The sequence below is a fragment of the Ambystoma mexicanum genome, chromosome 8 (assembly GCF_040938575.1).
Source record: "Ambystoma mexicanum isolate Mex_15411 chromosome 8, UKY_AmexF1_1, whole genome shotgun sequence".
In the NCBI taxonomy this organism is placed as follows: Eukaryota; Metazoa; Chordata; class Amphibia; order Caudata; family Ambystomatidae; genus Ambystoma; species Ambystoma mexicanum.
In genome coordinates, this window is record NC_090929.1 from 103,407,812 (window position 1) to 103,420,263 (window position 12,452).

Below are 12,452 nucleotides of genomic sequence, written 5' to 3' on the forward strand. Positions count from 1 at the left end.
CGCCCTGATGTCTAGTGCGTCCCACTACACATCTCTCTCTCCCTTGTCCGTACTCAGCACCCCTGAATGAGTATTTAAATTCTGGTGACCTTTCTCAATGTCAGAGGACAGCTCTTGAAAGTGATTGGGAGAACTTGTCTCAGATAAATTGAAGAGGTGTTTGTTCCATGGTTTCCTCCTTGGCCACTGAGAGGAACACCCCAGCCCTCCTTAGGCAAGTGAAAAGACCTAGACACTTTCAGAAGTTGAAAAGATGATGGACCCAGGACCAACACTGGTGCCTTATAAAAATGTGTACTGCAGAGTTGTTAGGGGGCAGATTTGTGCATGCATTATAAGTCATTCTCAACTTTATTTTACTCAGTACTGACCTCCAGCGCAGGGCCCTTCCCACCCGAGGAGCTGCCACTTTTTAAACCTTCAGATCAATCTCATACTTGTATTTTGTGTTGCTTGAAGTTACTGCACTGCACACACCTTTGCTCATCACACTGAGTAAAGAGGATTGCAATAGTCTAGTTTGGCCTTAGAGGAAGTTCTTGCTACAATGATCTTTTGATTCATAAACACTGAAAGTAGAGGCACGTTTATTCTCAACAAAGTTCCCTTGAAAAGGTCTTTTTCATAGACGTCCAGATTTTGGGTTTCGAGGATATATCAGACTCTAAAATGACGCCTGGTTCTTCAACTTGAAGACACACGGAGGAACTCTGCCATCAAGGGTGAAGCATTTAACAGTCCTCCGTGTTCATCGCCTTCCCCCCAGGGACCTAGAGGTCCACCGTCCAACAAAAAAGGGTTTTGGCCATGGGTCGCAGAACATAGGGAGCATCCGGCAGCAAGGAATGGGTTGAAAGTGGGGTTGAATAGTTCAGGGGTGGGCTCTAGAAAGGCTACAGCCATGGTGGGCTCCCAAGAAGCAACCCAGCAAGATGAAAAGTCAAAGTGAACTATCTGGGATCCAGTCACCTGACACATCAGAGAGCAAAACATGGTTTTCCACTAATTGCATTGGGCATCAAGGGGCAAAGTCACAGTGGGATGCCAAGAAGCAAAAGCTCAGAGGGGCAAAATCACAGTGAGATACCAGGGAGCAAAAGCTCAGAGGTCCCAAATCACAGTGGGATACCAGGGAGCAACAGCGCAGAGTGGCAAAATCACAGTGAGATACCAGGGAGCAAAAGCTCAGAGGTGCAAAATCACAGTGAGATACCAGAGAGCAAAAGCTCAGAGGTCCAAAATCACAGTGGGATACCAGGGAGCAAAAGCTCAGAGGTCCCAAATCACAGTGGGATACCAGGGAGCAACAGCGCAGAGTGGCAAAATCACAGTGAGATACCAGGGAGCAAAAGCTCAGAGGTGTAAAATCACCATGGGATACCAGGGAGCAAAAGCTCAGAGGGGCAAAATCACAGTGGGATGCATGGGTGCAAACGTTCAAAGAGGCAAAGTCACAGTGGGATGCTTATGAGCAAAGGTTCAGAGGGGAAAATTCATAGTGGGATACTGGGGAGCAAAAGCTCAGAGGTCCAAAATCACAGTGGGATAACAGGGAGCAACAGCGCAGAGGGGCAAAATCACAGTGAGATACCAGGGAGCAAAAGCTCAGAGGTGCAAAATCACCGTGAGATACCAGGGAGTAAAAGCTCAGAGGGGCAAAATCACAGTGGGATGCATGGGTGCAAACGTTCAGAGGGGCAAAGTCACAGTGGGATGCATATGAGCAAAGGTTCAGAGGGGAAAATTCATAGTGGGATACTGGGGAGCAAAAGCTCAGAGGGGCAACATCTCATTGGGATAGCAGGGAGCAACAGCTCAGAGGGGCAGAATTAAAGTGGGATGCATGGCGGAGCAAACCTCAGCTGGAAGTAGAGCGGGGCACCTGGGAGCAGTTTAGTGTAAGGTAGAAAGCCGAAGGATGAGCTACCTAGCAGGAGGAGCTGGCAGTAAAGCCACATACGGCAAGGCCTAACATGGCCTCGCAGGGTTAATAAGGGTAGGACGAAGCACAATAAACCAATAGAGTTGAAGCAAATCATGAAAAGACCTAACAAGGGAAAACATGTCAATAAATTGGGGCAGGGGCCAGAATCCCTGGTTGTTTCTCCCAGAGGTCTACCCAAGTGTATCCAAAAGGCGTCAAACTCCTCTCCCAGAGTGCACCCAGCCACAGACTGAAAATGAATGCCCGCCCCCTAATCTGATTTTCAGGTAGCTGCATAACATTTAAAATGCTGCTGAAATCCAGCAAGAGGAAACACGAATAGATCTGCCTTTGTCAATATAGAAGGTAAGATGTGTTCACCAACGCCAAAAAATAACTTTATTTCCGTACACAGAAATGGTTAAAGACAATAGAAGTTTATAACATGCAATGCAACGTAAAAAGCAAACCAAAGATGTATGTTTTCCTTAGGTCTGGGGCAGGGTTTAGAACATTGATCATATTCTCTGTATTTAGAAAGCTAGATCTATTTGCCTTGTACATGCTTGCTTGAACCCTGACCTTCTTACAATGCATGCCAATCAAAAACAGTGATTTTTAGTGATATTTAATATGCTAATGTTTGGGTGAAGAGCAAAACATTCATTTGTTAAATTAACACAGTGGGTTAATGTATGTGCAGCAGAAATGTGTGTACTGCTCAGCGTGCAAGAGGCTTGGGATACTCTGTACTTCTCATCTAAGTAGCATCCGCTCACTTGTAAGATAGCTCAATGGGTTGAGCGCTCGCTGCTCTGATCTTTGTGTGATCTGCAGTTCGCAGGTTTGAATCCTGACATGGCCAACGGAGCCTTTCATCTGTTCGAGATAGACAAATATGTACCTATGAGGAATTCGACTATGCATCCCTCACCATTTTACGACGGGGGTAAGAGCTCAGGGAATTGTAGTTAAAAAACGTTAGCATGCCACAGGTCACAGACCCTTGGAGTAGGGTATGCATTACATCACAACCCAATGAGGAAGCAATATTCACTGTCCGATATTTGTGTCTGTCCAGCCATCCACTATTGGTTTAAGGGCAGCACCAGCAAGAATATCAAGCACTTTAGCATCAGTATTTATTTATTTATTTGCATTTTTTAAGCACACAGCTGCCCTCGGGCATCGTGGCGCTGTTACAAGAAAGTTTACTTGGCATGGTGAAAATAACGTAGTAGCAGTTGAGCTTATGATGTTTACCTGCAGAGCCCATGTAAGCATGCAAGGAGTTGGGGGGCAACTTAATGCTGCTCTAAGATAGTGGACAAAGCCCGAGGTTGGCCTTTACCAGGTTGCAGTGCCAGCATGAGAAGGGTTCATGCAAGCTGTATTTTACGGTTTTTAGGGTTTCCTAGACTTGCAAGAGTGCCACTGAATTTAACGTTATAGTAGCTTGGCTCCAAATTACCTCAATCGAAATCCAAAGAAACCTCCCCCACTAAGAGCGAGATTAAGATCTTTCTCCTTAGGTTTGATGTCTCTGTGGGGGCATCTGACATGATCACTTAAAAACTTGTGTCAACATGAAATACAATAAAATGTGCAGTCGAGCACCTGTAACCCATGCTCAGGTTTGAGGTCACTTCAGTGAAGGAAGCCCAGAAAAGCACACTCAAGAACTTGGTTTTGTTGAGGGCCCTTTTGCAATGAAGACACCCAGTAAAGTCTTTTCTGAGCGACTTTTTTAACAGCCCTCTGGTGAGCGTTGTGATGAAAACTATTCTAAGTGGAAAAAAGGGGGTACACCAAGTTAGACCAACGTTTTCTCAGCTGGTTATAATCATGCTACTTTCTTTGGGTGGGTGTGATGGGTTGGTGTCAAAGTGCAATGAATCCCAGATACATACACAGCAATATGGCACATACGATATACTATAAAAAATTAATATATATATTTGCACTTTTGTACAGTTAGTGAATTAACTATGGCAGACGTAAAGCTGACCATTATGGTTCATTAAGCATTCATTTGAATACTGACGCTAGCATTTCAGATATGCATTTTTTTTTGTTGCTTCGATGATACTTCTTGATAGATATCTTTAAAAAAGATAGATATGTTTAAAAAATATTTATCTTAGTAAGGTTTTTGCACATATTCCATTCAACATTCTTCTACACTATTTTGTATTTTGCACATTTAACATTGAACAAAATAATCCTTATCTAAGGAGGTTTTTAGCCTGAGAGTTGAAAATTGCACTCCCTTGGGTCCTGTCCTATTTCTATGCAACTCTATTTGCGAGCTATGAACGTAGTCCTGTTTTGATGTCAATCGCAGAAATGAAACCATGACAAAGCTGCAGATGAAGCAAAACGTTGGTTATCTTTCAACTTCAGGTTTTGAATAAAGCAATAAAACAATCCTCTTATAATGGAAGACTGCTTCTGTTCCATTCGTTCGATGTTGTGCAGTCTGTTTTCAGCAATGGAACCGTCATTGTGTGCACAGCCGTTCTAACCGCTGATGCGCAGATCTTTTTGGTTACAATATTCAGTGAAAAAACTTTGTTAAGGGGACGTGGATAAACTGCACTTAGAAAAACCTATGAAATTCACTGAAAACATTTTGTTTATACCCTGGGTGTTAGTTTTAGCACTGCAGGGTGGTGGCGCGAGTTATGGTCGCTTGGCTTACCATAACTGGCCATGTTCTGAGGTTTACAGTTTTACTTGTAACCATAACGTTCCTGTAACAAAGTTTTTTCACTGAATTTCATGGGTTTTTGTTAATGCAACTTAACCATAACGTCCCTTTAACAACGTTTGTCAGTGAATTTCATAGGATTTTGCTAGTGCACCTTTACTTTGCTACAAGTCCCTTATATTGATCTCCCAATCCTCCAATGTGGCAGCTATGGAGTCAGCGGACTGTGCAGCGATCCGCGGACATCGGGGCGGCATTTGCTAGGCTCAAAATCATAGGGGATAACCAAACAAGATATACCCATCAATCAAAAAACAGAGCTACCTAAAATCACAACTAATGTTTGCAACATGCAAGTAAACCTTTTTGTACAAATACGTTTAAAAATACGAATTCTTTTTATAATGATGTGATAATGATGTGTTATTTATATAGCGCCTTAATCCAAAGCGCTTTACAAAGCACATATACAGGCCGATTCATGGAATTAATGTAGGCCGAAAATCGCAGCGCAAACATGCAAAAGCGTGCGAATCACAGCACAAGCGCGAAAATCGCAGCGCAAGCGTGCGAAAGCCGCGCACATCGATTCATGGAAGTCCGTGCGCGTGTAAATCCTGGGATGTGTGCTAAAATCGTGCGTGGCGCACGCGGGTGCACACGTCATCAAACGGCGTGCGCTACGCGCACAGCGAAAGTACACATCGCGTGGCGCACACAACAAAAGTGGGTGGAACAAGGGGCGTAACACGAGGAATGGGGAACAACGCGTGAAAATGTGGGCGTTACGTGGGAAGTACAGGAGGTAAATGCGCGGAACGTCCACACACGCACCTACAACACGTATTCATGGAATCCAACAGGGGAAACGCGTGCGCCAAAAAAGACGCGCTAATCTGGAAACACATACGCCAGCAGGAAGCAGGCGTACGCGGCCCAGCGCAGCATAAAAGTGCGCGCAAACAACAAACAAGCTCAGACGCTACGATGAATATACCATTCCTCGCAGCAGTGGTCGTGGGACACCGCAGGAGGAGGAGGATAGCCAGGCCCAGAATTTCTACCCCCAGGACCAGCCTTTTTGGGATGCCTGATGACCAGGTGTATGGGAGGTACAGGTTCCCACCACACATAATACTCGACCTGGTGAGTGAGTGGGAGGATGACCTCACATCATCCACCCTGTGCTCCCAAGCACTGAGCCCCTTGGAAAAGGTGCTCAATTTACTGCACTTCTTGGCCACTGGTTCATTTTAGAGGACAAGTGCCATAGTGGGGGGAGGGGTGTCACGCCCACGCAGTCACACTGCCTACACCAGGTGTTGGCCATCATGACTGCACGCTCTTCAGTCTGCAGGCACATATACATGCCCAGAACACCTGCAGAAAGGCAGGCTGCCGTCCAGGACTTTTACGGCGTGGCACACTTCCCCAAAGTGCTAGGTGCCATTGATTGCACCCATGTGGCTCTACATCCTCACAGGGCAACTGAGCACATCTATAGAAACCGCAAGCACTGGCATTCCATCAACATGCAGGTAGTATTTGATGCTAAGGGAATCATCACCTCAGTATATGCCAACTATCCAGGGTCCACCCATGACAGTTTCATTTTACGAATGTCACCCCTAAACCGGGACCTAGAAGCTGGGCGGCATGGCGATACATGGCTGATTGGTGACCATAAATGCCTCTGCACATGCATGCATGTCAGATAATGAGTAATGTCACAACCCCACTAATGATACCCATCATCACTTCCCCAGGGGACAGTGCCTACCCTCTGAGCACCCACATGATGACGCCAATTTGGAACCCCACCACACCACCCGAGGTAAGATACAACACAGCCCATATTGCAACCCGGGGCATAGTGGAGCACACATTCGGAGTGCTCAAGTCACGCCTTTGCTCCCTTGACCGCTCTAGTGGGCAGCTGCTATACACGCCCCCAGTAGTGTGCAGGATCATAGTGGCAGCATGTGTCCTGCACAACATTGCAACCCGCCGGGGCCTGCCGGTGGACATGGTGGTGCCCCCACATCCCCAACCAAATGCACGGCTGCTGTGCATGGGAGGGGAAAGGGCACGTGGTGAGGCAGCCCGTACGCAGCTGGTGGCTAATTACTTCACCTAAAATCACACCCCTGTGGAGTGCACACAGCCCTGGCACATACCAGCTGACAATCAATGATGATGACATAAGGGACAGTCAACTGTCACAACCATACCAGCCTGAGATTGGTCACCTGAAAGTGTTACATTGTGTGCATCCCTACCTACTGAAAGACAACCAATGCTGTGTCACAAAAAGACACACATTTATGCTGCATGAATGACTACCCCCTTGCAAAATACAACATGTAATTAGTGCCATGTCACCAAACCCCTCCCCATCTCAGCTACCCAACACACCATGGCATGTCATGCAATGTGAAAGCAAACAAATGAATGCACAACACCTGACACAAGTGTCACAAAGTGCATAGTCCCAAATGGAAATGGGCCACAGACAGTATGCTCCCAGTAATCAATAACAAACGGCACACATGAAGAAATACTTACCAGCAACACAATACAGCAACACAGGATGAAACAGTGGCAAAATATGACAGTACAAAATCAAAGTAGTGCAAGTCTTACAACCTGAATAAACCAGCACATCGACCCCTTGCAACTGCAGAGTGTTGCTGTCAGGCAAATGTATCAGTGTACTGCATACAACATGAACTGCATCTGCAAAGGAGACAGCCCTGTGAAGACATGAAGAAGGTACCTGTGAATAAGGAGGAAGACATGGATGCACAAGCACATATCAATACACCATGCAGTATTCAATACAACAAAATTCCCCACTAGGGATGTCCACACAGTTTTGACTACAGACTGCCCACACAGCTCATGGGAGCCCAATGTCACTGTGTAAGTCACTGTCACTTGGTCACACCCTTTGCAAGCCCATGGGAAGGGGAAGCAGGAGGGGTGTGTGTGTCATGAACCCAAGCATCTAGCCCAAAGACAGGACAAGCCTGCATGTGCCCAGCTGGAATACACAGTGGATGCCCACGGGAGCCACACAAGGCAACACACTGTAAAAAAAAAAAAAATACAAAAATCAAATATGGGCATGTGTGGACCGGGAGGGGAGGCCACCCAGGAGGTTCGAGGACACACGGTGCACCCCAACACCCACCTGCGCGGATGTTGCGAAAAAAAATATACCTCCATGGGTTCATGGCCTGCACGGCTACGCCAATGTGGGAGAACTGCTGTCGACCTCTTCACCCTCTGCTGCTACATCAGGAGGCGGTGGTGCTATGGGAGGCAGCCCACGCAAAGCCCTGGTATGGTCCTCCATGGCAGCAAGCATGCGGGTGTGGAAGGTCTGGTTCTGGAGGATGATAGTATGGAGATCCCCATGCAGCACCTCACGGGTTGCCTGCATTTCTGCATGCATGGCCTCGCGTGATGCCCGGATCTCCTCACGAGTTGCCTGCAGCTCAGCTGAGAGCGAACGTGTGAGCTGCTCCAGCTGCTGTTCTGACCTAAAATTTTTGGAAGCCTCAAGTTCACCCAGAGTCTCCCTGAGGAAATGGAGTTCTAACCTCAGGGCTTTCCTGTGGCCCTGTGACTCTACAGAAATGGTTTCGCGCAGAATCTCCAGTGCCGCCTGTTGGTCGCTGTTGAACGCCAACATGTCTTCCCTGTGTGATTGGCAAATGGAGTCTGTTGCTTGCTGTTGTTGCTCCATCTGCCTTTCATGGGGGAGAATGGAAATGGCCACCCTCTCCATTGCCTGAGCCATCATTTCAACCGATGCTCCCTGTTGTGCTGCTATACTGTAAATGGAGTTTTCCCATACAGTATTGCCTGGTGGCGTACGGCCACCGCGTCAGCAGGCACCACACCTGTTTGGGGCAAGGCGATCTGCACCTTGCTGTGCTGGCACTGCCTGAGTCTGCAGGACTGCATTCCCCCTCTGATCTGCTGACCCAGGAACAGGATCAGATGTAGTGGAGTGTGCGCTGCATCCGTAACCGCCAAAGGCGGAGTTACCAACACTGACATCCCCATAGAGGGGCCTACACCCGGTGCAGGTGGGTTGGACAGAACAGCATCCTTCCCAGAAACACTCACCTGCGACAGCACATAAGTCCCACTGTCCGATTCAGCACCTGAATCATAGAGGTCTGGGGAGGTGCACCCAGAGACACCCGTGGACAGTATGGTCTGCAGTAAGATTGGGTTTTCACCCACCACCACACCACGTCCCCCACTGGTGCCCGGTTGTGGCTGAGATTCCTCCTGGGTCTGCACCATCTCCTCCACCTCAACAGCACCAAGTGCGTCATCACCTGCAAAAACATGAAAGACAAAAAATGGAAACCGGCATGAGCACCATAGCACACACATAGGCCTGACAAGCCAGGGATCCACTACATGAATTACACATGTCCCACATGACTATAACCCTGGCATGCATGCACTGTCAATGAGTTGGAAGGGGAGGCAAAAAGCAGACACTGAGGACTCCAAGATGGAAAATCAACACATGTGCTGCATGCTGGATAGCACTGGCATCACAGATTAGCCTGTGAGTGGAATGGCCAATCCACATACATGACACATGCCAGCACACATATGGCATGTAGCATAGCCATGGTACATTTGACAAGTACAGCCATATGTCAGTGAATGAGTACTGTCACCCATCCATGTGAGATGGACATGATGAGATGAAAAATGCAAAATAGTGTGACAAAATATGCATGTGCCACACACTGCAACACATCCAGTGTGCAATAATACAGTGATGGCAGGAAGATGGATACATCAATGGTTGGTCACTTCAACATGACAGGAAACAACAATCATGTTCCACATTCAAACAGGCCCCAAAAATTAATGTGAGCAGGCCCTTACTCAATCAGCCTGAATGGTCAAATCATTCCCATAACAAGGTAATAAATGTGGGCCAATGTGGGTTGTAATCTATGACAGAAGCATGTCACATATGTGGCATTAGGGCAGAAAAATCCATTGCAAAAATGGGAGGATTGAAACAATCATGCTGAATGAACACTGGAAAATCAGAACAATGTTGTTGCAAGATGACAGTTCAAGGGCAACTGCAGTAATGTGGCGCTAATTGGCTACTGTGGTCAGAAGGGATACTGTCATACCCAAACCCAAGGTCAGTGGATGGTTTGGAGGAAGCACATGGGTCCCATACCACTCAGGAGTACACACCCTCACCTGGCACTCAATCATTACACATCACCCAAGAAACATACACATGGATTACACACACTTGCATGGGCACTCACCGGACAATGCCTCATAATCCGGTAGGTCTCCCACGCCTTGGATCTGTTCCTCTGTGACGAAGGTTCCAGCAACAGACTCATGTTCAGTGAGTTTGTCGTCCTCTGGTGGAGACCCACCGCCAGTCACCAGAGTAGAGGCATGATTGGAAGCCAGCTTGTTCTTTGCTCTGCCTTTAAGGTCATTCCACCGCTTGTAGCAATCATCAGCTGTGCGCCTCACAAATCCAAGGGCAATAATGTGGTCCGCGATGGTCTGCCAGTGGGCCCTACGTTGAGCAGTTGTAGTCTTACAGCCTGCAGTTACCAACATTTCGCAGCTATGTGCCAACAAATAGGCCACAAGTGCATCAAGTTCGGGGTCATTGAATCTAGGCTTCCTTGAGGTGCCGGAGTGTGTAGCCGTGTCTGGGGTCTCAGCCTGTAGTGCAAGAGCACCCTTCTTCTTCTTCTTGGACGATGGTGCGGATCCTGAGTGGCTTAGGTCAGTAGGGGCAGAAGCGCAGGTGGACTGGGTACTAGAAGCCTGTAAAGGCACAATGACCATAGGTCTTGGTGCAGGCATTGGCTGCAGGGTGATGTTGCCAGGTCCAACGTCGGTGTGATGGACCTGGACCGACACTGTCCCGGCTGGGAGACTCGGAGCTGGGGTGGATTGAGCTGCAGCTGCCCCTGCAGCCTCCCCACCCTGGCTACTTGGGGCAGCAGATGACATTGCTGCCCCAGATCCACGTGGCCTGGTGACAACAACTTCACCGCCACACGTGAATTAGACTTGCTGACCTGGAAGTCAGCCTGGGAGTCATCCTGTGCCGGTTCAGGTGACAATATGGGGTGTTTCAACAAGGGCTGAGCTGGGATGGTGTCAGCTACATTTCCCACAACCATTGGGGGGGGCATAGGTGGCCCAGATTGGTCCTCCACACACTGGGCTCTAGGGGCACCCTGCAAATCCTGGCCACGTCCCCTACCGCGCCCACCACGCCCACCTTTTGGAGATCGGCCACCTTTGCCTCCCTTACTGCTCGGTCGCCTCCCAACCATGGCACTGATGTTGTTGCACGTATGGGAGTTGCAGTAAACAATTGTCCTGGGAAATTGGAGTGAAAGGGGTAGGGTACTAGATGGAATTCGTACCCTAGTGCTCTAGCAAGGCTGTATGTGACCCCTGGGGGAAGATGACAGGTCACGAAATGCACAGGCACCCCAAAAACAAAAGTACACGTGCACGCAACCCCTGGTAGACCATGTCCGTGGAAAAATGAACCTGCACTACGCTGTGGCACCCAGAAACACAAAAATAAGCATACGCGTGTTACATGCAGCCTACAATGACCTCTGAAGGGGTACCAGACACACGGGGGCAACCACAGTTGGAAAATACGTGGGTGACTCACGGTCTGCCTTGAATAAGAATGTGAAAAAGACGCGCATGTGCGCGTTGGCAACACCCCTGCCAAAAGAAGAAAAGAACGCAGTCTGAGGAAACAGGGAATACGAACTGCAAACGTTGTGAAGTAATCGCATGTGAACTGACAAGAAGTACAAGAAACACCTGCTCTCTCTCCACAAAAAGCACGTACAAGAAAATAGCGTGATACTCGTACCTTTTAAGCCAGCCCACAGGTGCAACGTCACTTACGTGCTTACGTGCTAAGGCCCTTTCCTCCAATAGCACGGTGACGTGCAGTTTTCTCACGTGCCGATTCACAATGCACCCGTGTTGTGGGGAACGCCCGCGCGCGTGATGTCACTTATGCGCTTATGTGCTAAGGGCCTTTCCTCGGATTTCACGCTGACGTGCACTTTTTTCACGTGCCAAATCACTCCGTATCAAGCTGGCCACGCGAAAACACACGGAAGACCACACTCCTGCCCAAAAGGCCATTTTCCTGCCCCCAAGAGCCCTGAGCACGGTCCCACCAGCCATCTGCTGCTGCCTGCCTGCTGCCCACGTGCACTGCTATTTGGTACTTGCACGTCAGCCATCTGCAGGGGTCCAGTTGCTGTGTCCACCCCTGCTGAACAGAAGACTCCCGACTGGGATACCATCGCTCCACAGCCCAGCCCCAGGACCCAGTTGCCCACCCACGCCTGCCTCAGGGGTCACCATGTCGTGGCAAACACCATCTGAGACCACTGGCGACCCCCAGCCATAGAGGCAGAGGGCCACCAGCTTCAGTGAGAAGGAAGTTGGTGTCCTGGTGGAGCATGTCCTGGGGCATTATGATGCCCTCTTCAGAACATCACGCGCCAACAAGGAAGGACGGGAGAGGATCTGGGAGGAGGCAGTGGTTGCCATCAACGCAGATGGGGTGGCAACCCGCAACATCAAGCACGTCCGGAAGCGCTGGGAGGACTTCAGGTCCAGGACCCTCTACAAGGCCCGGCGCCTCGCGAAGGCAGAGGATGCAGAGGGGTGCCGGGTCAGCATGAGCAACATCCAGATGAGGGTCCTGGAACGCGTAGGCCCAGCTCTAAATGCCCAGATCCT

General features: G+C 48.8%; 1 long non-coding RNA gene across 4 annotated transcripts in view; it reads left to right on the forward strand.

Moving 5' to 3' along the window:
* The window catches only part of LOC138471664 (uncharacterized), a 277,552-nt gene that overhangs the window by 12,452 nt on the left and 252,648 nt on the right, over positions 1-12,452 (forward strand). The gene's annotated exons all lie outside the window — the stretch shown is intronic.